General features: G+C 38.6%; 1 protein-coding gene across 18 annotated transcripts in view; it reads right to left on the bottom strand.

Moving 5' to 3' along the window:
* Positions 1-25,902, bottom strand: part of nr2c1 (nuclear receptor subfamily 2, group C, member 1) — a 139,167-nt gene that overhangs the window by 87,411 nt on the left and 25,854 nt on the right. For 13 of the 18 annotated variants that reach the window (XM_059987787.1, XM_059987783.1, XM_059987780.1 and 10 more), the window contains one exon: positions 13,113-13,169. The exons of 1 other annotated variant lie outside the window; for it this stretch is intronic. The gene's annotated coding sequence lies outside the window, so the exon portion shown is untranslated. Of the gene's footprint in view, positions 1-5,570; positions 5,645-13,112; positions 13,170-25,902 lie in introns of all 18 variants that reach the window. 4 more of the 18 variants (XM_059987791.1, XM_059987790.1, XM_059987782.1 and 1 more) reach the window with 1 other exon arrangement.

The following is a 25,902-nucleotide window of genomic DNA, read 5'->3' on the forward strand; positions in this document are numbered from 1 at the left end:
CTTTATGCAGTCCTGGGTAGGTCTGTAGTCTAGTGTAGTTGTGTGTGTATTTTTTCCCCCTTTCTTTATGTAGTTCAGTCTAGTTTTTGTAATGTGTCATGTAACACCATGGTCCTGAAAAACGTTGTCTCAATTTTACTATGTACTGTACCAGCAGTTATGGTTGAAATGACAATAAAAGTGACTTGACTTGTTCATCCAGACCCTTATGGACAACTCTGAGTGAAAACCCAGAGGACCACATTAATCAAGAACCCTGGAGATTCAGAAGTGATGGTATGTTCGTGGCAGTAACAGGGTGTAAGAGAAGGGTAGTTCATGGAGAAATGAAATGATATCTCCAGTTGAAAGCATAAAAGGAAAACAAGAATACTCCAACTTTCAAGTAGTTTTGACATTGAGAATGAGCATGCATTGACTTAAAATATTTCATTCTGGAATCAATGATCACCTCATGACTATGAACTCATTCTCATATCTCTAACATCTCAATGGCATCAGGCTACATCCCTCAATGAAATCAAGAGGAATCTTACTCTGACTTTGCAAACCAATTCTGGCATTCCACAAGAACTCTTCTTGGCACATTCAATGCCAGAGTTAGACATATTCTATGTTATGGAACAGAACCACTGGCAACATAGGTATGGGGATGGGGACATGCTCCCCCAGAACAAGCATGTACAATAATGCAGATTATGAGTTCAGGATAAATATGATCCAGTTAATTCATGCTAGGTCAAAGTGGTGTATGATGACAGTGTTATCAAGTAACATTTGTGCACTAACAACTTGCTCCTTCATGCCCAGTTTGGGCGTTGCCAGGCCCACCATATGCCACAGCCCATGTACAGAGGTGAGACTGCCCCTTCGTCAAAGCAGCATTGATAACTCAGTGTTTCAAGATTTTGTACAAAATACACAGTGGTCAACAGGGGAAACAAAGGAGAATGGTGTTGGAAGTTAATCATCGCAGTCCCAGTCAGCACTGCAGCAGTCTCTCGGAGGGTGCCTGAGGCACAACCATCTTTAGCTCTTTAAACCAAGATGTTTCATCCAGCCCAGGAACAGCATTACTTAATGATTACATAACATTCAGCTAGCTTTCAGTAATAATTTTCTCCCGTAACCGATTACCCCAACATTTCAAGATTCTACCCCCACCTACACTAAGAACAATTTAAAGTGATTTATTAACTAGTTATACTGCAGGTCTTTGGGGTGTGGAAAGAAACTGCTGCAGCCAGAGAAACCCATGCAGTCACAGGAGAGAATATGCAAACTTCACAGAGATAGCACCAGAGGTTGGGGTCAAGCCCACGTCACTGGAACCAAAAGGCAGCAACACTTCTTGCATGCCAATTGCACTGCGTCTTGGAATTCCTCCAACCCTTGAAGAGCAAGGAAGTCTATTAAATAAATGCTGCTTGAATTTGTGAAATCACCCTTAAGTTTACAGGTGGAGAATACCACTTTTTCATAATGCTTAAGAAATATTAGCTGATCTCAAGTGCTTTGACCATAGCAGGCAACAAGGATGGAGCTGCATTCAGGTGGGGAAATGACCTTGTTATACTTCACAGGAAAATCAGTGCACAATCTTTTTTCCAAATCCTTTTCAGTTATTGACTTTTAGATAACCATCAATAGCCAGCATTTTTATTGATTTGCTACCCTCTAGAACTACATTTTTCTAAGGTTCTCACACAATGCTGCTGGGTAGGTAGCCCCTAGATTGACTCCAGAGATGTGATAAATGTTCTTTAAGTGAGGATGGTATGCCATTTGAAGGAGATCCTGCAGATGGCAGTACTCCCCTGCACCTGCTAACCTTGTCCTCTAATGGTGGAGGTCACAGGTCCCAGTGGTGCTGTCGAAAGTATTCTAGCTGTGTAATACAGTGCACTTACTTCAGTGGCAGCTGTACTTATTTAGGCATGTGAAGAGTATTCCATCATGCCTCTGATTCATGCCTTGCACATGACAGAAAGATTTTGAAATGTCAGAAGAATCATTTGCTGTAGGGGTTACCCAGCGTCTGGCACACTCACATATGATCCAATCACAAAAGAGAAAATCTGCAGATGCTGGAAATCCAAAGAACACACACACAAAATGACATGAACTCAGCAGGCCATGCAGCATCTATGGAAACAGTAGTCTCTTTTCCATAAATGCTGTCTGGCTTGCTGAGTTCCTCCAGCATTTTGTGTGTGTTGCTTATATTTATGGTCCAATGAAGTTTCTGGTCAATTGTGATGTTGATGGTGGGGAAACCAAGCAATGGTAATGCCACTGAGGATGAGCAGCAGTGATTAGACATCTGAGATACCATTTCTGACACTAAATGTTCGTTATATATTAACTCATGTCCAAGTTCTGCCCAAGTCTTGCTCCATGTTGGCACAGCCTGCATCATTTGCTGAGAAGTTGCAAACAGATTTGAATATGGTTCAGTAAATACTCTCACTTGGCTTCATAATGGAGGAAAAGTTAATGATGAAATATGTAAAGATATATTCAGCCCAGGAAGTGTATGAATCCTGCAATGATATCCTATTACTCAGCACTAAGCCAAGGTCCCATCAACTGCAGTCTGCCCTAGCAATACAGATTTATTATAGTGGGGAGCATCAGGAGGAAATAGAGGAGGTCTGTGGCAATGATTTTCATTGTGGTAGACAGCAGGAAGACCCCCAACCAGCTTGAAGACATACTAATAGGACATCATAGAAAGCAATAATAAAAAATGCTAGAGGACTTCTTGATCAGTATATCAAATAAGTTTGGTTCACAATCTGGGTCTCTATCTTAAATGACTCAGATATTGGGAAAAATGTAATCTGATATAACAATTTTTATGAAAGATGTAAAACTGAACGTTACAGAAGATAAGCAATTGAGCATCATCCAAATAAAAAAGCACTTGGGATTTGTACTGTACTGGAATGGAATGGATTACAAGCTTCCAGATCATGATCTTCTATGCACTGCTGGTTCCATGTATTGGGCAAACACAATAAGTAAACTTCTTTGCAACTGTTCTGTTAACATTAGCCACAATTTTAAATTTAAATTTTACATTGTGTATAGATATAGGACTTAGAATCATAGAAAACCTAGAGCACAATACAGGCCCTTTGGCCCACAATGCTGTGCTGAACATATACTTCCTTCAGAAACTACCCAGAGCTACCCATAGGTGGGACTTGCAAGAAATGACAAAGAAATCTAAAAGGTTAGGTATCAAAGACCCTATTTATAATCCACATACAACCACACTTTGAATTTGCCCTAGTCCCCAGGACCTTGGGATGCAGATCTTCCAGTGCATTGCTAGACATGGGCACAAAAGAGTATTTGTATTCAAGCTGTGGATGAAGAATAGGTTCGATAAGTTGTAAGGAGGCAGAAGAGACGTTAGAAAAATAAAGTATGAAGTCTACAGTAGTTTAATTAGCGAATTCATTATTAGTTCCCTGCATACACAGATTAAAGCTGATTACCTCCTGTATCTACAATATAAATTCTAAAGTGAATGATATTTACATCTAAGCACTTGACAAAACATTTACAGAAACAATCACTGCTTATTGGGATACTTAGTTGGATGTTCCATCAGAGTTTACCCACTGGGACCTGATTAGATCTAGCAGTTACCGATACTCCCTAATAGTCATAGTGACAGACTACAAATCAAGATCAGTGATAAATCCTTCATTAGAACTAACAGCGAATCTGTGGAATTCATCGCAATAGACGGCTGTGGACATTAACTCATTGGGTATAGTTAAAGTGGAGGTTCTTGATTACTAAGGGCATCAAGGATTATAAGGAGAAGGCGTGAAAATGGGGTTGAGAGGGAAAATAAATCAGGCATGAATAAATGACAGAGCAGACTCGGTGGGACAAATGGCCAAATTTGACTCCTATGTTTTATGGTCTTAAAATATCCAGGTTGATAAGAATGCACAAAACATAATATGGTACAAAACACAAGGCATTTTTAATGTCAACACTAAGATGGACACCTTTGGGTGTTCATTCAACAGCATTAGATATTATATTTTCTGATCTATTGATATATTCAAATTGATGAAAATTACTGGTGTTCTTGTTTGTATGCTCAGTATTTCCTGGATGCTTATTAAATGTGCTAATAAAATGCACTCACCACAGAATAATGCTACCAATATGTAGTTTATCTATGCCAATGCATTTGGCTGGGAATCCATCTAAAAGGTCAAAATGTTTGAAATAGATCCGATTCAACCCCCTCCTATCAATGCAAATATCCAGTGTAATGGATAAAATGTCTGATCACTAAATATTGTTTCAATGCCCTTTCTTCATAGATATCAGGCAAAGATTTTGAATAGCTGATCCAAGGTCAACTTAGCCTCTGATAAATTGCCCTGAAGCCAGCAGACAGTTGTAAATGAAGTAAACTATCAAAAGTCGCATGAAGGGGAACATGGTGTGCTCTTTTTTCTTACATTAACAGTACTAATCCTTTATCTAACTGATATTAAACAAATTTTCTTGCTGGTTTATAGTCTGCAGAAATACTTGATAGAGTCCAATTTCTGGTTGTTGAGATCATGTTAAATTCAAATCAACTGATCATTGCCGTAGACTTTACCAGGTATTTTAATAAAGTTTGAGTAAATTTTCTTTTCCACAGTGGATCGTTCTGACCTTCAGAACAATAGCACACAAAAAACTGTGCTTAGTTGCTATCAGTAAACTCAGAAGTATCAGCTGGGCACTGTACACCACTGGAATTGATTTCAATCAAATCATGAGACAGTTACGATATATTTTATACTTAGCACCACGAAACTGAGGGCAAATTTCTAGGAGTACATTCACAAATAAAAATCCAAAGTTGGGATTCCGTTTTAAAATATACACTGTCAAATTACTATTGCATCATTGTCATCTATCAAAACATGGTACAGACACTAAATTTATATTCCGTTCAGGGAAACACTTTATTATTATATAAACTAACATGGTTTGAAACAGTCAGGCCATCAGCAATCCAAATTAAAGACAAATGCTTCAGGCAAGAATTCTTATATCTTTCAGGACCAGGAAACTTTTACCAGCAAACAATGGTGGAACAGTCTGTTAATTTGTCAGTGTTGATCACTTAAAGCTTTCTTTAAACTAATTAACCTTTGGTTGACATCAAATTGTCAATTGTTTGTATCTAGCTCACCTGCAAGTTCAATGCTATTCAAGTGACAATTACATAAATGCTTTTAGGTAACCCTATTTTAGCTGACAAACTTCATTTAATTTGCATAATAGTTCTGTTTTACTTGTTAGATGTGCGAATTCAAACATGAAACAATCAAATAGTTTAGCATTTTGTTGAATTTCTTCAAGCAAATGCTAGGTTGATACTAAGTGTTCTCATCATAGCCACTCATCTTTACCTCTTACAAGTGGGGGTATGGCAGGGGTTGGCTGATGAGATCCTGTGCTCCTTATAATGGAATGAAATGCAGTAAATGACCAAATTGAGAAGGCTGGTTTTGATTATTCCCATGTGTATACCTCACCCATTTGAGCTTCAACAATCTGCTGTGCCAGTTCCTCCATACTGTTTGCCATTCTGATTATTCATGAGTATGTCCTGGAAGAAATACACAGATTTATCCAATGGATAATTGAGAATCAATGACAATTATAGAACCCTCATCAGGTGGAGAGCTATATGGCAACTTGTACCTACAGATCCTGGATACACCACATTCATGTTTTTAAATAAAGGTAATATCACATCTTCCTCATAACATAAAATCTTGTTGATTTTATGATAAACACCATCCTCAACCTCCAAACATCCCTGATTTGTGTCCATATATTCATCCATCTGAATGTGCATCTGCAACAGCATTTAATGTCTATCCAGAACTGAGTGGCTTCATGGACCATTTAAGACTATGAAGTTTGTTAAGTGCAGCATAGAGGTGTTAATGAATTTGCACACAAGAAATGATAAGATGATGACTGCAATATGTGTTTTTGGTGATAATTGACTAGGGATGAAAATGAGCCTGTTTCTTCAGTAATGTCGTTTAACAAAGCTCCAATGTTTATTGCAAGCTTTGAAATTTAGGAACAAATTTTCATAAGAAAAACAATTGACAATTTTTAAGTACAGTAACTTGAATCATATTTACAAAATTAGAAAGTTAAGTAATTTTTATAACTCCGTTCATTATGAATAACATCTAGCCTCTGGCAGGGTTGACTATTCTCATGTCAATGGACATTTTATTAATTCACATGAGTGCAAAATATTGGAGCAGGACAACAATGAACAAAACTGCAATTACTACAATGTTCTATATATGAAAAATGTAGTTTGAAAGCAGACTTTAAGTGATCAACAGTATGATTAAAGGATGAATCCAAAAGGGACCAACAACAGTATCACACCATGGACAGTTCTGTCAATATTTATTTTGAGCGCTCTGCCCAACACAAACATCCATTTCAAATGATCTCTTTGTACCTTAACATTTTCAAGTTCAGTTTATTGTCATTTAACTGTACACACGTATACCACCAAACAAAACAATTTTTCTCCAGACCAAGGTACACAACAGTGTATATATAACACGCATGTAACACATATATCAGAAATAAATCAATAATAAAAGTGCACATACAAGTTAAACAGTGAACAGCAGAGCACTAGAGCTTCATATGTGATGAGGCCATATGATAAGATTCCTATGTATGGCAAGCAGTTCAGTAGTCTTATGGCCTAGAAGTAAGAAACCATTTCCTATCCTAACAGCAACACACACAAAATGCTGGAGGAATTCAGCAGACCAGACAGCAGCTATGGACATTTCTGGTGAGACCCTTCTTCAGGATTTTCCTCTTCCTTTCTTCTTCTCCACAGATGCTGCCTGGCCTGCTGAGTTCTTCCACCATTTTATTTGTGTTGCTTTGGATTTCCAGCATTGACAGATTTTCTCGTGAAAAACAGTTCTTGCCTAAACCCATGGTACCTCCTGCCTGATAATAGGGAGTGAAAGAGATTGTTGCATGGATAGGACAGACTACTCCCATCACGAGCTTGCACTTCATGAATGTTTGCCACTTGCCTTACTATTAATGATCAAGTTGAAGTAGCATGTAAAATTTCTCATCATTATGTATATTGTGCCATGTAATCCATATCAGCTCAGAAACTCATGTTTCTAACTCTACATAACTAAGTTCTTTGACATAGCAAATTAGATATCACATACTACTGCTGCATCAACTTTTCAATCATTTATTGTTAGCATGCATGCTCACCCACAAAGAAATCTTGCTCTTTTAAGTTGTGAAAATCAAACATTTAGAAAGTACCAATCATTGGTTTTGATGCAGACTGCTCAATCTATTGCTCATCTGTAGTGTTCCATGTTTTAATTTCGCAAAGTTAGCATCTCAGGCTGGGATAATCATACTTTTCACATCCTGCATTGAGCAGTCCTTAGAATCCCATCGATGGTCTGTTTTATTTCGCCATATGTACTCTTGATTTACATCACACAGGACGATGCTGTGTTAAAACAACTAAATGAAATGTATCCTCAGTATGGGATGGAATCTGATCATTGCAATGATCATGACTTGTCGGTCATCTAAGAAAATGAAGTCATATGACTTGATTCTCTCCCATTGATCCTCTCACCATCTGTTACTGGTTTGATAGCTCTGGCCTTTGACTACCAAGCCATTTCAATACTGGACCTCAAAATCCCGCACCCATTATTATAAGCCATACACTTGGATTGAAAGAGGGTTGAAGGTACTCAATGTTAATACTGAAGAGTACAAAAAACATTCTTATCACATTAACAGATTGCAATTTTCACCTTCCCCACCCCCATCCTAACATTCTTCAGACTTTATTAGGGGGAATTCCCGTGGAATGGAATGAATCCAGGAATAGTCCAGGACTGGCTGAGAAATACAATTCTACAGTATGATTATGATAAACTGCTCCTTGGTAAGTCAGTGAGAGACTCCCTCTATATGCCAATATGCCTCTAATCCCCAAATACTGCACGGATAGAGGTGCAGAATATACTTTAATCACTTTCCCACATCATATTCTTGTAGTAAACTGGTCATTCAGTTTCATTCCCATTATTTTGCTTCAAATCATTTCACATAACTTGGAGATCTGCTTGACCACTTCAGGAATAGTTAAGCTTCAGCTTTGTTTGTATAGGACTGAAGTATGCTAAACATGCCAGGTTTTCTTTCCAAAAGAACAATGATGTAATCAAATTTATGACAATCTTACGACTGCATTGTTTTATTTGCAGGCACCAATTTATTACTGCTAGATTTCAAATCCTCAGTCTCTATTGATGTGATTATAATTCAAATTGTCACGGAGGGTAATGAATCTGGAATTCTCTACCCTGGAAGGTTGTGGAGGCATTGGGGTCATTGAAAGAGAATACAATTTTTTTTAAATCAGGGAATTGAAAGCAATGACAAACAGGCACAGAAGGAGACTAAGCTCGGGACTGATCAGCATTGCCCACATTGGCTAGGTTGGCTTGAAGGACCAGAGGAGCTACTCCTGCTCCTATTTTCTAATGTTAGTGTGAAGATTTAGGAGCAGAATGTCGAAGCAAGTAAATATGATGGAAAACATGTCGACTAAACAGGTCATCTTCAAGTTGAAGAAAACGCCAGAAGTATCATTCAATTAGTTCAAACTAACATGATGATGGAGAAGGAAGTACAGTGGAGTCAGTGGTGCCGACAGCTCATTTTAATAGAGGTAAAAGTCCTAGAAAATAGTAAGGAAAAAATACTAAATAGAGACCTGTATTTCAGGCCAAACAAAACATTCACCACCAGAAAGTAATACTAATATTTACCAAACTATTCCTAATTTCGCAAACACGAGGAAATCTGCAGATGCTGGAAATTCAAGTAATACGCACAAAATGCTGGTGGAACACAGCAGGCCAGGCAACAACTATAGGAAGAAGTATAATCGACATTTCGGGCCAAGACCCTTCATCAGAACTAACTGAAAGAAGAGATAGTAAGAGAGATTTGAAAGTGAAAGGGGGAGGGGGGAATCCAAAATGATAAGAGAAGACAGGAAGGGGAGGGATAAAGCTAAGAGCTTGAAAGTTGATTGGCAAAAGGGATACACAGCTGGAGAGGGAGAGGATCACGGGATGAGAGGCCTAGGGAGAAAGGAAGATCGAGGGGAGCACCAGTTGAAGGCAGAGAGCAGGCAAGGAGTGATTGGGAGAGGGACAGAGAGAGGAAAAAAAGATAAGAGGAAAAAAGGGGGAGAATAAATAAATAAGGGATGGAGTAAGAAGGGGACAGAGGCATTAATGGAAGTTAGAGAAATCAATGTTCATGCCATCAGGTTGGAGGCTACCTAGACGGAATATAAGGTGTTGTTCCTCTAACCTGAGTGTGGCTTCATCGTGACAGTAGAGGAAGCCATGGATAGACACATCAGAATGTGGCCACACATTTTACTTCCACATCCCATTCTGATATGTCTATCCATGGCCTCCTCTACTGTCAAGATGAAGCCACACTCAGGTTGGAAGAACACCACTTTATATTCCGTCTGGGTAGCCTCCAACCTGATGGCATGAACACTAATTTCTCTAACTTCCGTTAATGTCCCCCTCCCCTTCTTACCCCACCCCTTATTTATTTCCCCCACCTTTTCTCTCTCTGTCCCTCTCACAATCATTCCTTGCCTGCTCTCCGCCTTCCACTGGTGCTCCCCTCGATCTTTCTTTCTCCCTAGGCCTCCTGTCCCATGATCCTCTCCCTCTACAGCTGTGTATCCCTTTTACCAATCAACTTTCCAGCTCTTGGCTTCATCCCTCCCCCTCCTATCATTTTGGATCTCCCCCTCCCCCCTCAAATCTCTTACTGTCTCTTCTTTCAGTTAGTCCTGACTAAGTGTTTTGGCCTGAAACGTCGACTTTACTACTTCTTATTCCTAATTTCTTTCATCCACCAACCCAATCTAAAAAGTTGATGGGTTGTACCTCAGCCACTCATTTATGAAAGGTACTGTAAATCTTGTCATCTCAGCTTGGAGGTCTTCACTATCATCTTCCAAGATATTTTGTTGTACTTACATTTCTCTAGTGCAGGCAACACAGCCTCAACACCCTAGGCAGCAAAAATACTGCACGCAGTAGCTGAACTGAACTTGGACCAACTTATCAACATCATTTGACTTTTGATGAACTCATCCTCACATTCTACATATTTGAGATACCTTACTGTCTACCCGCACTGCATTTTCTTTGCAACTGTAACACTATTCTGCATTGTTACTGTTTTACCATGTACTACCTCAATTCACTGTGTAATGATTTGATTTGTATGAACAGTGTGCAAAAGTTCTCACTATTTTGCTGTGACAATTAAAATTTCAATTCCCCTTTAATAAAGTGTGCTATAATAAAATTAAGAACAATTTTCTCTTTCACTGTATATTAGGATGATTGCTGCTTTTAATGTATGAACCTGTGCCCTCAAATTCCAAAGAAATAAGCCCTCTTCCATACTAAATATTAGCATTATTTTCTTGTCTTAAAAAAAGAAAATGCATCACATCTAACTAAGTTCCAGAAGAACAAAGGAAAAAACAAACAAGATGCAACTTTGTGGTGAAGGCCAAGCTTCATGTTTGTGAATTCAGGGCAAAGCAAAAGTCACTTTGGATAACTGGGAAACAAACCATGAAGATAAGGGAGGCAACTTTCAACAAACGATATAGAACAGTGATGTTTGTAAATTCCAATTTTGTATCTTGGGGTAACCCGAATTAATAATATTCTAGGTGTTATCTGATTGGAACCTCATTACAAGAGCATTTCTTTCATTAGCATGGTGTAGTCATACAGCCACAGATGCCACTCAACCCACCAACAGGTTGTTTTACATCAACTCTAGAAGTAACTTTTGCACAAACTCTAGCCTGTTATAAAGAGTTAGTGGAACTGAACAGCTACCACAGCCAAGTAATGGTTGCTAAAGTTTGATGGAGACAAAAGATTAAAAGGAAATAAATGGAACAGATGTGACCCGTTTATCCAACCCTAAACGATGGACCCTAGGGTAATGAAGGCCCTGGGCAGAAGTTCGTCAGCATAAACCTTCTGGAAGATAAGAAAAAATGCATTAAGTGCATCGTGGACACTGAGTATGGTGACAACTCTGGAACAACCATAGCAGGAAAGCAGGCCCAGAGTTTGGAATTTAAGAGAAGATTACAACTCCCATTGGAGTGAACCTGGTCAGCTCACCTCACAAAGGTATCACTCAAGTCCAAACCATAGATCTTGTGATTTAGTGTAAAATCAAATATAGAGTTGCTGAGTATTAATTGTATGTGACTTGAGTACAGGTGTCCCCTATTTTTTGAATGTTTGCTCTATGACACCTCGCTGTTACGAAAGACCTACATTAGTTACCTGTTTTCACTAAAAAAAGGTGTTTTCACTGTTCTGAAAAAAGGTAGCGTGCGAAAAACACAGCATGCGTGCCGAGCAGCCAAGCTCCTCCCCCGGAACTGCATTCTTGCTTAAACACATGCCTATGAGCTTCTGTGCTTTATGTCGATTTATTTTGTGCATCCGTTAGCAAGATGAGTTCTAAGGTATCGGAAAAGCCTAAAAGAGTGCATAAGGGTGTTACACTTAGTGTAAAACTAGATGCAATAAAGAGTTTCGATCGTGGTGAACAAAGTGAGTTTGGCTAAGGGTTTGTGGAAGTTGATGAAGATGATGTTGAAGACGTTTTAGCATCCCATGACCAAGAACTGAGAGATGAAGAGCTGATAAAGAGGAAAGGATAACAACTGAAGCTGAACGCAGTAGTAAACAGTCCGAAAGTGAAGTCGTCCAGGAACTGAACGTGAGGCACTTGCGTGAGATCTTCACTGCAATTGACAATGCTGCAATGATTGCAGCAAAGTATGACTTTAATTTTGAAAGGGTACGCAGGTTAAGGGCATATTTGCAGGATGGTTTGAGTGCTTATAAAGAACTGTATGATAGAAAAATGTGCGAGGCTGAGTAGTCAAGCCTACTGTCATTTTTCAAGCCTTCCACATCAGCCACAGCAGACAACGAATCTTGACCTTCAACATTGAGGCAGGCAGACATAGAAGAAGGTGACCTGCCTGCCCTGATGGAAACAGACAATGATGAGATGATACCACAGTGTCCCACCACCTCAATCTCCGACGACTCAGCCTGACACACCATCATCAGTGTGTTCGCTGTCTTCCCGATTCCAGTAAGTGAAACTAGACTGCGCACACATTATTTCTACTTTATGTAGGCTGTTTATTTTTATGTTATTTGGTAGCTTCATAGCTTAAAGGTTATTGGAAAGAATGCTTCTGCCCGGAGCATTTGTGCCATGTGTTTCTGCCGGGTATGCTGCCAAGAGCGCTTGCGTGAGATTATCGCTGTGGTGGACAGTGCTGCAATAATTGCAGAAAAGTATTCCTACATTATAGGCTGTGTATTTATCAGATCATTCCTGATTTCACTATATGTTACTGTTATTTTAGGTTTTACGTGTTATTTGTCATGATTTGGTAGGTTATTTTTTGGGTCTGCGAACGCTCACAAATTTTTCCCATGTAAATAAATGGTAATTGCTTCTTCACTTAACGACATTCTGGCTTACGAACCATTTCATAGGAACGCTCTACCTTCGAATAGCAGGGGAAACCTGTATTAGTAAAGACCAGGTTGTATTAAACCTTAGTTCGAGAGTCTCTTTGTTCCATATGTCACTTGATACCCCACAGAAGTAACATGCACATATTCTTACATATTAGCTTCATTTTATGGCATTGACATGAGAGCCAAAGTCCAATTTTCAAGGTCTTGTTAAATTGTTACCACTTCGCTTAAACCATTGTCTATCTCGTTTTGCAGCAACTTACTTTCAAGTTTCAAATGAGACACATTAAACAACAAAGATTCTATCTAAAAATTTCAACTGTATAATTCAAGTTCATCAAAGAATCCCAATTCCAGTGTGATTCAGAATTCTCCACTACATACCTTTTGCTGTTCTTCTTTCTCCAGCTTGGCACTTAATATTAACAGCCGCTTTTCAATCTGCATGGTAAAATAGGCAAGAAAATCGTATTTCAATTCTTCAAAAATAAATTTGACATAGCACCAGCTGAAAAATAATTTTACACAATACAAAGACCAAGAGTGCATTTACACAGCACTTTTTAATGGCCTTGGGCCATTACATACAGTAGTTAACATTTCCAGACTTATGTTTACTGTACAGTCAACAAGCAGTTATTCTGCTCACAGAAGGCCACAAATGAAGAGATAAGTGACTATATTACCTACTTGTAGGCCACACCATTTGCCAAATTTGCCAAGTGTTAGCCAGAACAACAGAAAATTTCAATACTTTGTGTGCAAAGCATTTTTGGAGTGAGAGTACTACAGTATAGAAACAAGCCATTCAGTCCATCTTGTCCATGATGACTTGATCTTCTGCCTAGTCCCATCTACCTGCATCTAGACCAAACCCTGCCCATCCATGTATCCTTCCAAACTTAGTGAATATTACAATTCACTACTGCTGGCAGCCCATTCCACACTTGCACCATTCGCTGAGTGAAGAAGTTTCCCTTCCATGATCATCTAGTGTACATCACTGTATCAAAGAATTAGATTCAGATTTATTATCACAAGTACATTGAAGTACCATATACAGTCAAATGCGTCATTTGTGTTAACAGGTAGGGATGAGCTGGGGGCAGCCTACAATTGTCGCCACACATTCTGGAGCAAACACAGCATGCCCAAAATGTTCCTCAGAACAACAGAACACAACAAGCAACCAAAAATATTTAATTTACAATATTAGTGCCATCGATTTGTACTTTGACCAATGCCCTTTTCCTCTATGTGCACATTGTGTTAATTGTGATTTTAAAAGATTTTCATATTTCCTATTCAGCAATTCTTATATATTTGTCATTGTTCTTTGATATCTTTCTTAATCAGCAGTATTGGACTAGATTTTAAGAACAGGGAACAGTACACAAAGGCTTTCAGCTGACCTTTAACCTACTCCAAGATCAATTGAGCCCTCCCCTCCTACATAGTCCATTTTTATCTCACCATTGTGGCCAAGAGTTTCTTAAATGCCCCTAATATATCTGCCTTTACCATCACCCTATAGCAGTGTTCGACATCCCCACCTACCCCTGACATCCATCTCCACTTACCTCCAAACACCTCAAAGCAGGGTGTTCCCATCCTGGGGTCCATGGACCCCTTGCTTAATGGCATTGGTCCATTGCATAAGAAAGGTTAGGAATCTCTGCCTTAAAGTTATGTCCCCTGGTATTAAGCAATTACCACTTCGGGGAAAAGGCACCGGCTATCCACTTGAACTATACCTCTACTCATCTTGTACACCTCTATCAATTCATCGTTCACCTTCTCACCAAAAAGAAAATCCCTAGAACCACCAAAGGAATAAAGGAATGTTTTCCTAAATGCTAGGCAGGACCAGAGATACTTGTGGCATTTATACATAAATCATTGTAAAATGGCAGAACAGTCAGCAGGAGAGTCATAGTGAGCTTTTATAAAAACACTGGACCACTCTCATTTGGAGTATTTAATTTGGTTACCACTTTATAAGTGGGATAAGTGGGTATGAAGACATGAGAAGGTCCAAAAAGATTCATGAGAATGGTTCATGGTACACAGGCGATAGTTATAAGGACTGATGAGAGGCTGAGTCTGCCTTTCCTTGGCCAATGGAAGTACATAAAGCAATGAGGGATATACAAAGAGTGGATAGTGAGAGGCTACTCTCTTTGGTGGAAGGGTTGAGAGCTTCAGATTGTCTCAGGTATAAAATGAAGGGAAGAGAATTCAGAATAACAATTTTAAAAAATTATGCTCTGTGTGACTCTGGAATACACTGTGGATGTGGCAGCCTTCATGAGCCAGAAATATTGAAGAAAGGCCCTGTTACTGTGGTAGTGTGCTAATGTGGATATAACAGGTCAGATAATTTAATTCTGTGCTAAAACTGATTCTCTATGAGATCAGGATGTTCCAAAACACTTTATCTTGAAGTGCAGACACTGCTTGATATAGGGAAATACAGCAGCCTATTGAGAATTACTGAAAGATTGGAATGTCCAAAACAGTAGATGTAGAGCTTGACACTGCAGACTGAACAAGAGAAATAATGCGACATGACATGCCTTCCCAACCCATAACTTAGTTGGGAGTGATGCAGTTAACAGGTCATCACGACCCACAAGTGCCACCACCTATCATGGAATCAATGAGAAAATTAAATCATCAACTGGGACAGTAACTTACAGAAGGGCTCGAACCATGGATCAAGTAGCTTGCAAAGCCAATTTCAGGTAATTATGCATATAAAACTAATAAATGTAATTAAGTGAAGAAAAGGCTGTAATATTAACTTGTAGCATTTATAAGATTTGTATATGCTAAAGCCTTCACTTGGTGTCTGTATTAATAGAAAACAGATGTTTCTGTTAGAAAAATATTTGACCAAAAACAACTTACGCCCTTTGCGCAGAGTATCCAAAGAAATTTTGATACAATATTCCATACTCTGCAAACACAGCAGAATAGTAAAATAATCTATGGAATATGATCATAAATCAAAGTTCCAGCAGTTTCATATAAAATTTAATCTACTGATCTATTTTATATTTATTATTAGCAGCAATTTTAAACTTGCAAAATATTATCAACAACAACAGTTTCTGACTTGCAACATGCTCCACTAATTACAGATATCATAAGCCTCAGGGCCAGAACCTGTCTGTCCAGAAATGTTTTGTCCTCTTTCTTTCAATCTACAATCAAAGCTATACAGTGATCACACTCCTATCTTTTGCTTATGTCTGCATCTCCTATATGGACTACAAGAGAGATGGCAAAGGGGTGGGCAGGAAAAAATAAAATCTAACACTAGCACTGGTAGAATTTAAATTGAAATTTAAAAAAAAAATCAACTACCCACTGACATTTTATTAAAATCAAATGCTTAGCAATTGTTTCAAAATATGGACCTTACTATTCCTAAATTGATTGGCAGATTAGGACTCCTTACTTTTCAGAACAAATTTAGCAATACTTGCTGTAAAAGGCAAGGACTCATAAGGGAACACTACACAAATTTCAGGTTGCTTTCTATCAATTAAACCATTACAAAGGATTTGGCTTAGAGTATTCTTTTTAAAGTTCCATTTATCTAACCTTGAAACAGTCAGATTAACTTTGCTCTGTTTAATAAGTACGCTACTCTAAGTCAAGCATCTATACAAAACTACTAACTATTCAATCACAGAAAAACTGATTGCAAATTACAATCTGACTAATATCCATTTTTGCAACATACTTGTCCTTTCTTGAGAATGCTTTCCTGGAATACTTTTTTCAATATGCAGTTTTTGGATCTTGCCATTTAACATTGATGAAAACACTCAAAACATTTTTGTACAAAAATCCTTTTAATTGATTATAAACACTCAACTCTGGCTATACACCTTATCTGCTGTTCACTGTGCCAGTCTCTATCTGGGAAAACAGGGCACTGGTTTTAAGAGGGCCATGCTTCAAGCATTTTGTAAGGAACAATATGTTTTTTGGAGTTGGCTTTTTTCTCCTTCCTTGACAATGACTAAATTATTCTTTGGACACATGGAAAATGAAGTTTCTCTTCCAACCTGTCACTGGATGAAAAATATTAATCCTCTACAGTCAGTCCACAATGAAACCCTGGAGAACTTGAAACACTTTCCATACCTTGGGAGCCACCTTTCAATGAAGGTGAACATCACCAATGAAATTTATAGTTCCCATAGGAATGCCAGCACAGTGTTTGGCTTTATAATAGAAGAGCTTTTAAAGAATAAGAAATTAAATTTAGCATAAAACTTAAAATGGATTAGGAGGACTCATTACTGCTCTCAAATTTTTTGATATATTGACTACCAATACAACACACACAAAATTCTGGAGGAACGCAGCAGAACCTGGTCTCAGCCCGAAAAGTCAACTGTTTGCCCTTTTCCATAGATGCTGACTGGCCTAAGGTCTTCCAGCACTTTGTGTGTGTATGTGTTGCTTTGGATTTCCAGCATCAGCAGATCTTTGCATGTTTATTGACTACCTACACCCTTTACCTCAAAACACAGAAAAGCTATTAACACAGTGCATGTCAAAGTCCATATGCAGGTTAAGTGAACCAATATGAGCACATCTTATGGACCAACATCCTCAGCATTAAGGGCTAAAATTACACTCTGTCAACTAAAATGTCATCGACATGTCTGAACCAAACTTCATCAGTTCATAATCTATTCTGAATTCCATCATGACTAGAGATTACTGGGTGAACAAAAGATTTGTGGGAATTCCTGGCACATGACGGCCCTAAATAGAGAAGAAACATTCCAGATGGACTGCAGAACCCTGAGTCTGTGATCAGGAGCATACAAAAGTCTGCCATGAAGTGCACCATGTCCCATGTTACCCTTTTGTTTGCCATAGCTAATACCTCTTGGCCTGTCTGTCCTTTCTGTGGATCCCAATTTGGCTCATTCAGCTATCTCAAGAATTTGAATAAAAACAAGTTGTACTGAATTGCAAAGGGCAATCTGAGAAGTCTCCTCACTCTAGACCAGAGGATCCCAATCTTTTTCATGCCATGGACCAAAGAAAGAGGTCCATGGACACTAGGTTGGGAAACACTGCTGTAGACCAACATGGGTTCCCAAATTGAAAGATAAACTGAAATGTATACTCTCCCATCTCCCCCCCCCAAGTAAAATATTCCAATTCTCAATAACTCAGACTCCTTCACTTTTTAGTAATGCTTTCCGAACCTGAAAAAGATTCCAACTTGCATATATTTTTAAAAATGGCTCATACAGCAAGCCTTGTATTCTTGACCCTCCAATTCTGCCAGCGCAACCGCCTCAGTGACTTGGTTCAATATGCTGAACTTTACATGCCACTTTTCTGAAATAGCTCTTGTAATTTAATACCCTCCTATTTTTCTACTTTAACATTATTTTGCCAGTGATGATGCTCCTGTTTTAATGTTATTGCTTTTTACATTTGACCAGATATCTTTCAAAAGGTGCTTTTGACTTCCTGTCCTAAGCTATCATTTCACCCTTTCCCCTGGAAAATCCATATGTTCTTGTAATTAAAGCTCTGAAAGATATCTTTTTGAAGGGAGTTATTTAATTTATATGAATGCTGACACTAAATGCCAACAGGATGATCAGCTGAGGCTAAGTAAATGACTTCTGAAAACATAAGTAATGTCACTTCCATCTGCACACAGGAAAAATTCATCACTGGCATCTTCTTCAACCTTCTCCTTCCAATGACTGAAAATTTGCACCCCAAATCACAGTGTCGTCTGCAGGGCATTATGGACACGAGAAATGTAAGGAGTGGCATTGACCATTATTCATGACCTATTGACAAAAGCCCTCAACTAGGGGGGGGAAAATGGAGGCTTCTCTGAAAATTTATCTGCCACAGAAGTCAATTTCCATCATATGATTGCTTGGAAACCATGACCTTAACTAAACTATCTACAGCAGATCCAATTACCAGTATAGGATTGTGTCAAACAAGGTTATGTCCTTGCCCTGCCATTCTGCAAAATATCTTACTTGCACCAATGCTGCATCTTGCTCAAATACACTTAACCACCAGAGTGGAGCTGTTCTATTAGGAGAAATGGGAAATTGTTACCCAACCTTTTCAGGTGTTTACACAATTAAAGGTTGGTGATCCTCTGACTGAGGCTAACAGCTCCAGATTGATTCATGAAGTGGTACCCATCATTTGACATGTAACATAGAACAGGTTCTTCAGCCCATGATATGTCAAACTACAATTAAATACCTAACTAAGTTAATCCCTTCTGTCTACACATTGTCCATATACCTCCATTCACTGTACACTAATATGCTAAAAGCCTTTTAAACACTTCTATCAGGCTGTGCATTACAGGCACCCACTATTCTATGTAAAATACTTGGTCCACACACCACCTTTGAATTTCCCACATCTCACCTTAAATGCATGCTCTCTAGGTTGACATTTCCACCCTGAGAAAATTCTATCTAAGCTTCTCATTATTTTATAAATTTCTATCAGCTGTCTCTTCAGTCTCTGCCACTCCAGAGGAAACAAACCAAGTTTGTCTAACTTCTCCTGCTATCTGGATTACATACACAGTAATCCAGATAGCATCCTGATAATCTACCTCTATACTCCTTCCACTGCCTCCATCTTTTATATAATGGGGTGACCAGAAATGAATGCTACTCCAGATGCAGCTTATGCACGACTTGCTCGTAAGCCTGACATTTATTCTCTGATCTCCAAATAGATTTTCCCCCCGCTCTTCTTCTGGACCAACCCTTTTGTTTTGTTGTGTCCCATTATATATAGTTTTTGCTTTGTACCAACATTCCATTTGTAATTATTTCTGGCTTCCAACATATCAAAGAACTTCCCTCTCCATTTTCTGCATCTTTAAACTCCTGGCTCTTTTTCCAGTTTTGATCAAAGATTCCAGAGACATTAATTCTGTCTGTAGATATGCCCTATGGGGTATTTCTAGCAATTTCTCTTTGCAGTTTCAATTTGCAATGACTGTGAGACTTGCTTTCAGTAAATAATGAAAAGATTTGACTCAATCCAAAGGAGCAAGTAAGTCAAACAGAATGGGTTATGAAAGATAAAGGGACAAGCTGGTTAAGTTTTGTAAACACACAGCTGCTTGCAGGGAGACATTGGGCAAGTTCCAAGAAACGACTTGCATAATGACACAAAAACAGTAGCTGGGTTACAAGGATCCCTTCACTCAGGTATTACGGTCCTCCGTTATGATAGAGGAAAATCTTTCATTTAATGACCTCCTAAACTGCTTAAGCATTTTGCTTCTCATATGAAACTGCATAAAAGTCATGATGGTGTGCAGAAGTTATACTAAGTTATCTCTCTCTCTCTTTCTTTTAGTGCATTCTTTGAGTGAGCATTTTGTCACTTATTCAAAACTACCCCTTTTGGTTCAGTGTCAACTCATTAGTAATTATTTTTAATGAAACATCTTGGGATATTTTATTATGTTAACACCAATTTGTATACAATCTTTAAATGGAATAAAATATCTCAAAGCACATCATGATTGTCAGACAAAACTTAAGATAGCTTCATAAGGTTAATGGGCCAAGAGTACAGTCAGATATAGGTTTTAAGGTACATCCTAAACTAAGAAAGGAGGTGTCTTCTTTGTTGAAGAAGATTGTAATATCCAAAGTTAAAGGAGATGCTTTGTTGATCAAGAAGATTTTAATATCCAAGGTTAAAGGAAATTACACATTAAAAAGGAGAGGCCACAGAGGTATATTAAAATTGAGACACTTGTAAACCATTAGCCAACATAGGTCAATCAGTTATGGCAAGCACTACTTGGTGTGAAATAGTTTAAAACCAGTCAAGTTCTAGAAGACTTTGAAATTACATTGAGTGGAAAATATTCAGAGCATTGGCACATTCATGTCTCAAGTTTCTAGAGAATGGAAGTGCACCAGCTGCAGAATCAGGGACAGACTTGAAAGAGATAATAGAAATCGAGGTCAGATGACTTGGTGAAGGAGCAGGTTTGTGGTTACTTTAGATCAACTATGATACCAAAGTTGCACACAGACCAGTTCAGCCTCAGTTTTCAGCAGCTAGGTAATGTAGTTTGTGATAAGACTTCTTGAACCCAACATATAACCTACGAAAGTCAATGAAAACACCATCAACAAGAGACTTTAAAGTCCATTGTGCTTATATCATCAGGTATACAAGATGGCAGCTTGAGAGAGTCAAGCAAGACAAAATTCTTCACTGATATAGTTTGCTATAATTTATCAATTTGGAATTGCTTATCAAGTCCAAGGTAGAAGTGGCTGTTAAGGGATGATGTTTATGATTGGAAAGGTTTAAAGTGGAGATGGGAGGGGTGGTCTGTGAATTTGGCGGTAGGATAAGTAGAAAATTTTGTCACTGTCATTGGTAGTTTAGGGATAGAAAGTGGGTTACACTGTTTGTAAGGGATGGGTGTTTCCATTCAATGCTCAGTGAGGGAGGAGTCATCAATGGAAGCTGGGATACTAATTGTTTCTTGCTATAAAATCAAGGATAGAGGGCTTCAGCTGAATGAACAAATATTTTACATGTTCGTGAAGAATAGGCAGAGACCAATAATTCAGTAGTTGCTTCAGGAAGTGAGATTGATCTTTAATAGTTGTTTGGAAGAAGGGGAAGGGCAAAAGTGAGATATCAAGACCTATTACAAGTATGGTTATTGGATGGCCAACACAAATATCAAAATATAACACTTTTGCAAGAAGCATAAAGGGCTCACTTTCTTACATGAATGTTTTATTCATAGTTCAAATGCCCTTGAACTTTGTTATCATTTGAAAGCTGTACGTCAGAGGGCACATTAAGCTATTTTAGTATTCTTGATCTCGATTCATTTGACATGACCTTCAGCTCTATGCCAAACGTCAATCTAACCTGAAAATTCAAAATAAATTACATATCCTTGTGCTGTGCTTTAACTGAACTCAGTCCAAAGCAATCTTTTTTTTAGGCATTTATGTTAGCAAGAATTTTTCATTAAAAAACAATCCAATAAGTTTATTGATTTTGTAATCATTTCGTTATTGACCAGTTTCTCATTTAACATACATATCATGTAGTACTTGAGACTTCAAACACATACCCAATGCCAGTCTTATGCCTATCAATGTTTACAACAGAAAAAAAGCAAGGCATTTTAACATTGGGGTCAAAGTCAGGTTCTGGGTTAACAGATGGAACAGGGCTAGCTGTTTTAAGAGATCCTTAAAATATTTCTGTCATCCCATGTTACATTTTGGATCAAAATGCATTGTTAATGATACAAAGCTCAGCAAAGACCCAAAACACCACTATAAATATCAAAATTATTCAATAAATATAACCCTGACTTTTCCATTAACTCTGCAATTTTAAAACCTGAATAATATCTGTTGCCAATTCTGTCTTAGGAAGATAGGGAATATAGTCTTAACTCCTGAAGAACAACAGTGTCTCAAGTTGAAAATACAAAAGCAAAGAAAATGCCATAATCCTTATTTTAATGCAGGAAACTTGCCAGATTTCACTTAAGGAGAGCCCAAATTAAAGCAATACCAGCCCTTACTGAATAGCACTAGCTTACAAACTAATGGAAAGCTCATACATGCAACACACAAATTATTAAGACATTAGTTTCAGTTCAGAATAGTAAATAGTCAATCAAAATATCTCAAAATGCATATTTGTCTTGATGACACTCATACTTAGAATATTCTATAGAATTTCACTGCTAAAATTGCTATTGATGGAAGGACACAAAGGGTTTATCTTTAGGACTTTATTCCCTGAAGTGTAGGAGAATGAAGTACACAAAATTATGAGGATATAGATAGGATTTCCACTGAGGTTAGGGCAGACTAGAACTAGAGGTCTTGGGTTAAGCATGATAGGTGAAATGTTCATGGGGAACTTCTTTACTCAAAATGTGATGAGAGGGTGCCAGCAGTGGTGGACACAGGTTTGATTTCTATGGTCCAGGTGGAGGTCAATGGGACTAGGCAGAATAATAGTTCAACTTGGACTGAAGGGCCTGTTTCTGTGCTTTATGACTAAATAAGATCACCATTCGCTGCAATGGTAAAAAAACAGCATTTCAAGGTTTTTTTGGAAACAGAAACAAAAAGACAGTAAATGCTTTAATTTTGTGTGATTTGATGTTCATGAGAGGAACAAGTGAGTTTCAGTTGAGAAATAGAGCATTCTGAAGCCGTGTAAAGCAGTTTAACAGCAACTCACAAATCTTGTTGCTCTGCCCCTGCATTTCTGAATGCCCCACAATCACAAGAACTTTACCTTGCTATTCCTCTTTTGCAAGATTTATTTATTGCAATTTATAGTAATTATGTCTTGCAGTATAGTGCTGCTACAACACAATATATGATTGAGTTCACTTTGAAACTTGAGAAGGAAAATCTAAATTCCAATGTGTATTTCGGTGGAATAAAGGAAATTACAATGGCATGAGAGGGGAACTGGCCAAGGTTGACTGGAACAGGAAACTAGCAGGAAGGACAGCAGAGCAGCAATGGCTGGAGTTTCAGCAAAAAATGAAGGAAGTGCAGGACAGATATATTCCAAATAAGAAAAAATTTTCGAATGGAAGGACACTACCATGGCTGACAAATGAAGTCAGATCCAAAGTAAAAGCAAATGAGAGGGCATACAATGAAGCCAACGCTAGTGGCAAAACAGAGGATTGGAAAGCTCTTAAAATCTTGCAGAAGTTGGTCATTAGGAAGGAAAAGATGGATTATGAAAGGAAGCTGGCAACTAATATCAAAGAAGATACTACAAGCTTTTTTAAGTATGTAAAGGAGAAAAGAGAGTTAAAGGTAGATATAGGACCTATAGAAAATGACGCTGGAGATATTGTAATGAGATGCAGAGATGGCAGAGGAACTGATGTGTTTTTTGCATCACTGTAGAAGATATCTGCAGTATACAGGACATTCAAGAGTGTCAGAGAAGTGAAGTATGTGCAGTGAAAATTATGACTGAAGGTGCTCAGGAAGCTTACTGGTCTGAGGACGGATAAATCTCCTGGACCTGATGGAATGCACCCTCGGGTTCTGAAGGAAGTTGTTGGAGAGATTGCGGAGGCATTAATGATGATCTTTCAAGAATCGACTGATTCTGGTATTGTACCAGATGACTGGAAAATTGCAAATGTTATTCTGCTATTTAAGAACACCCTTCTTAAGGAATCTATAGACCTGTTAGTCTGACATCAGTGTTTGGAAAGTTGCTGGAATCGATAGTTAGGGATTATATTACAGAGCACCTGGAGGCACATGACAAGATAGGCCAAAGCTGGCAGAGTTTCCTAAAAGGAAAACCCTGCCTGACTAACCTACAGCAATTTTTTGAGGTAATTACAAGCAGGATAGACAAAGGAAATGCAGTGTATGTTGTGTATTTGGATTTTCAGAAGGCCTTTGACAAGGTGCCAGACTTGAGGCTGCTTAGCAAGATAAGAGCCCATGGAATTACAGGGAAGTTATGAGCATGGGTGGAGTATAGGTTGATCCGCAGAAAGCAGAGAGTGGGAATAAAGGGATCTTATTCTGGCTGACTGCTGGTTACCAATAGAGTTCCACAGGGGTCGGTGCTGGAACCGCTGCTTTTTATAATGTATGTCAATGATTTGGACTATGGGATTAAAGGATTTGTGGCTAAATTTGCCAAAGATACTAAGATAAGTGAAGGAGCGGGTAGCGTTGAGGAAACAGCCTGCAGAGAGACTTGGATAGTTTAGGGGAATGGACAAAGAAGTGGCAAATGAAATTCAATGTTGGATAGTGTATGGTCACGCACTTTGGTGGAAGAAATAAGCAGGCAGATTATTATTTGGATGAGGAAGAATTCAAACGCAGAGACACAAAGGGACTTGGGAGCCCTTGTGCAAGATACCCTAAAGGTTAACCTCTAGGTTGAGTCAGTGGTGAAAGTGGCAAATGCAATGTTGGCATTCATTTCTAGAGGTATAGAATATAAGAGCAGGAGATGTGATGTTGAAGCTCTATAAGGCACTCATGAGACCAAACTTGGTGTGCAGTTCTGGGCTCCTTATTTTAGAAAGGATATACTGACATTGGAGAGGGTTCAGAGAAGATTCATGAGAATGATTCCAGGAATGAAAGGGTTACTGTGTGAGGAATGTCTGGCAGCTCTTGGGCTCTATTCCCTGGAGATCAGGAGTATGGGGGGGGGGGGGGGGGAATCTCATAGAAACATTCGGAATGTTAAAAGCCCTGAAAAGATTAGATATGGCAAAGTTATTTCCCATGTTAGGGGAGTCTAGGACAAGAGGGCACAACTTTAGGATTGAAGCACACCCATTTTGAACAGAGATGCGGATAAATTACTTTAGTCAGATAGTGGTAGATCTGTGGAATTTGTTGCCATGAGCAGCTGTAGAGGCCAACTCATTGGATGCACTTAAGGCAGAGATAGATAGGTTCTTGATTAGCCAGAGCATCAAAGGATATGGGGAGAAGGCAGGGGAGTTGGGATAACTGAAAGATTTGGATCAGCCATGATTGAATGGTACAGCAGACTCGATGGGCCAAATGGCCTAATTCTGCTCCTATATCTTATGGTCTTATATATCAGTGATAAGGCTGATTCTGATCTCAATGCACCGATGGGATATTTTTGCCCATTTTTCACACTGTCACTTTTAACAGTACATTTAGTGCTGTTAATCTAAACTCGCTTCCCACCATTTTATAATTAATCAGCCAAAAGATTCTCAGCTCATCAATTTGTTCAAGTTTAATTGTTATTAAACCAAACACAAATACAGCTGAGCCAAACAGTGTTACTCTAGGGCTAAGGTGCATAACACAGTATCAATGTCATTCACAGCACAAAGTACACATATAAGGAATCAGTAAAATACAGTCACACACTAGAAATATATAGTTCACATCCAAGCCCATGAATGTTGCAGCAGCCTACAGTCGAACACAATACAGCACTGACTCCTGGTATGGACTCCGGTCCATACCACCTCCAGTGGAGCGCTCCAATTCTGATGCCTCTCTCCTGTGCAAACAGGTGACACTGCAGTCTGATGCCTAGACCTCTCTAGATTGAGGCCACACAGCTCCCCTGC

This window comes from Hypanus sabinus, chromosome 13 (assembly GCF_030144855.1).
Source record: "Hypanus sabinus isolate sHypSab1 chromosome 13, sHypSab1.hap1, whole genome shotgun sequence".
Taxonomy (NCBI): Eukaryota; Metazoa; Chordata; class Chondrichthyes; order Myliobatiformes; family Dasyatidae; genus Hypanus; species Hypanus sabinus.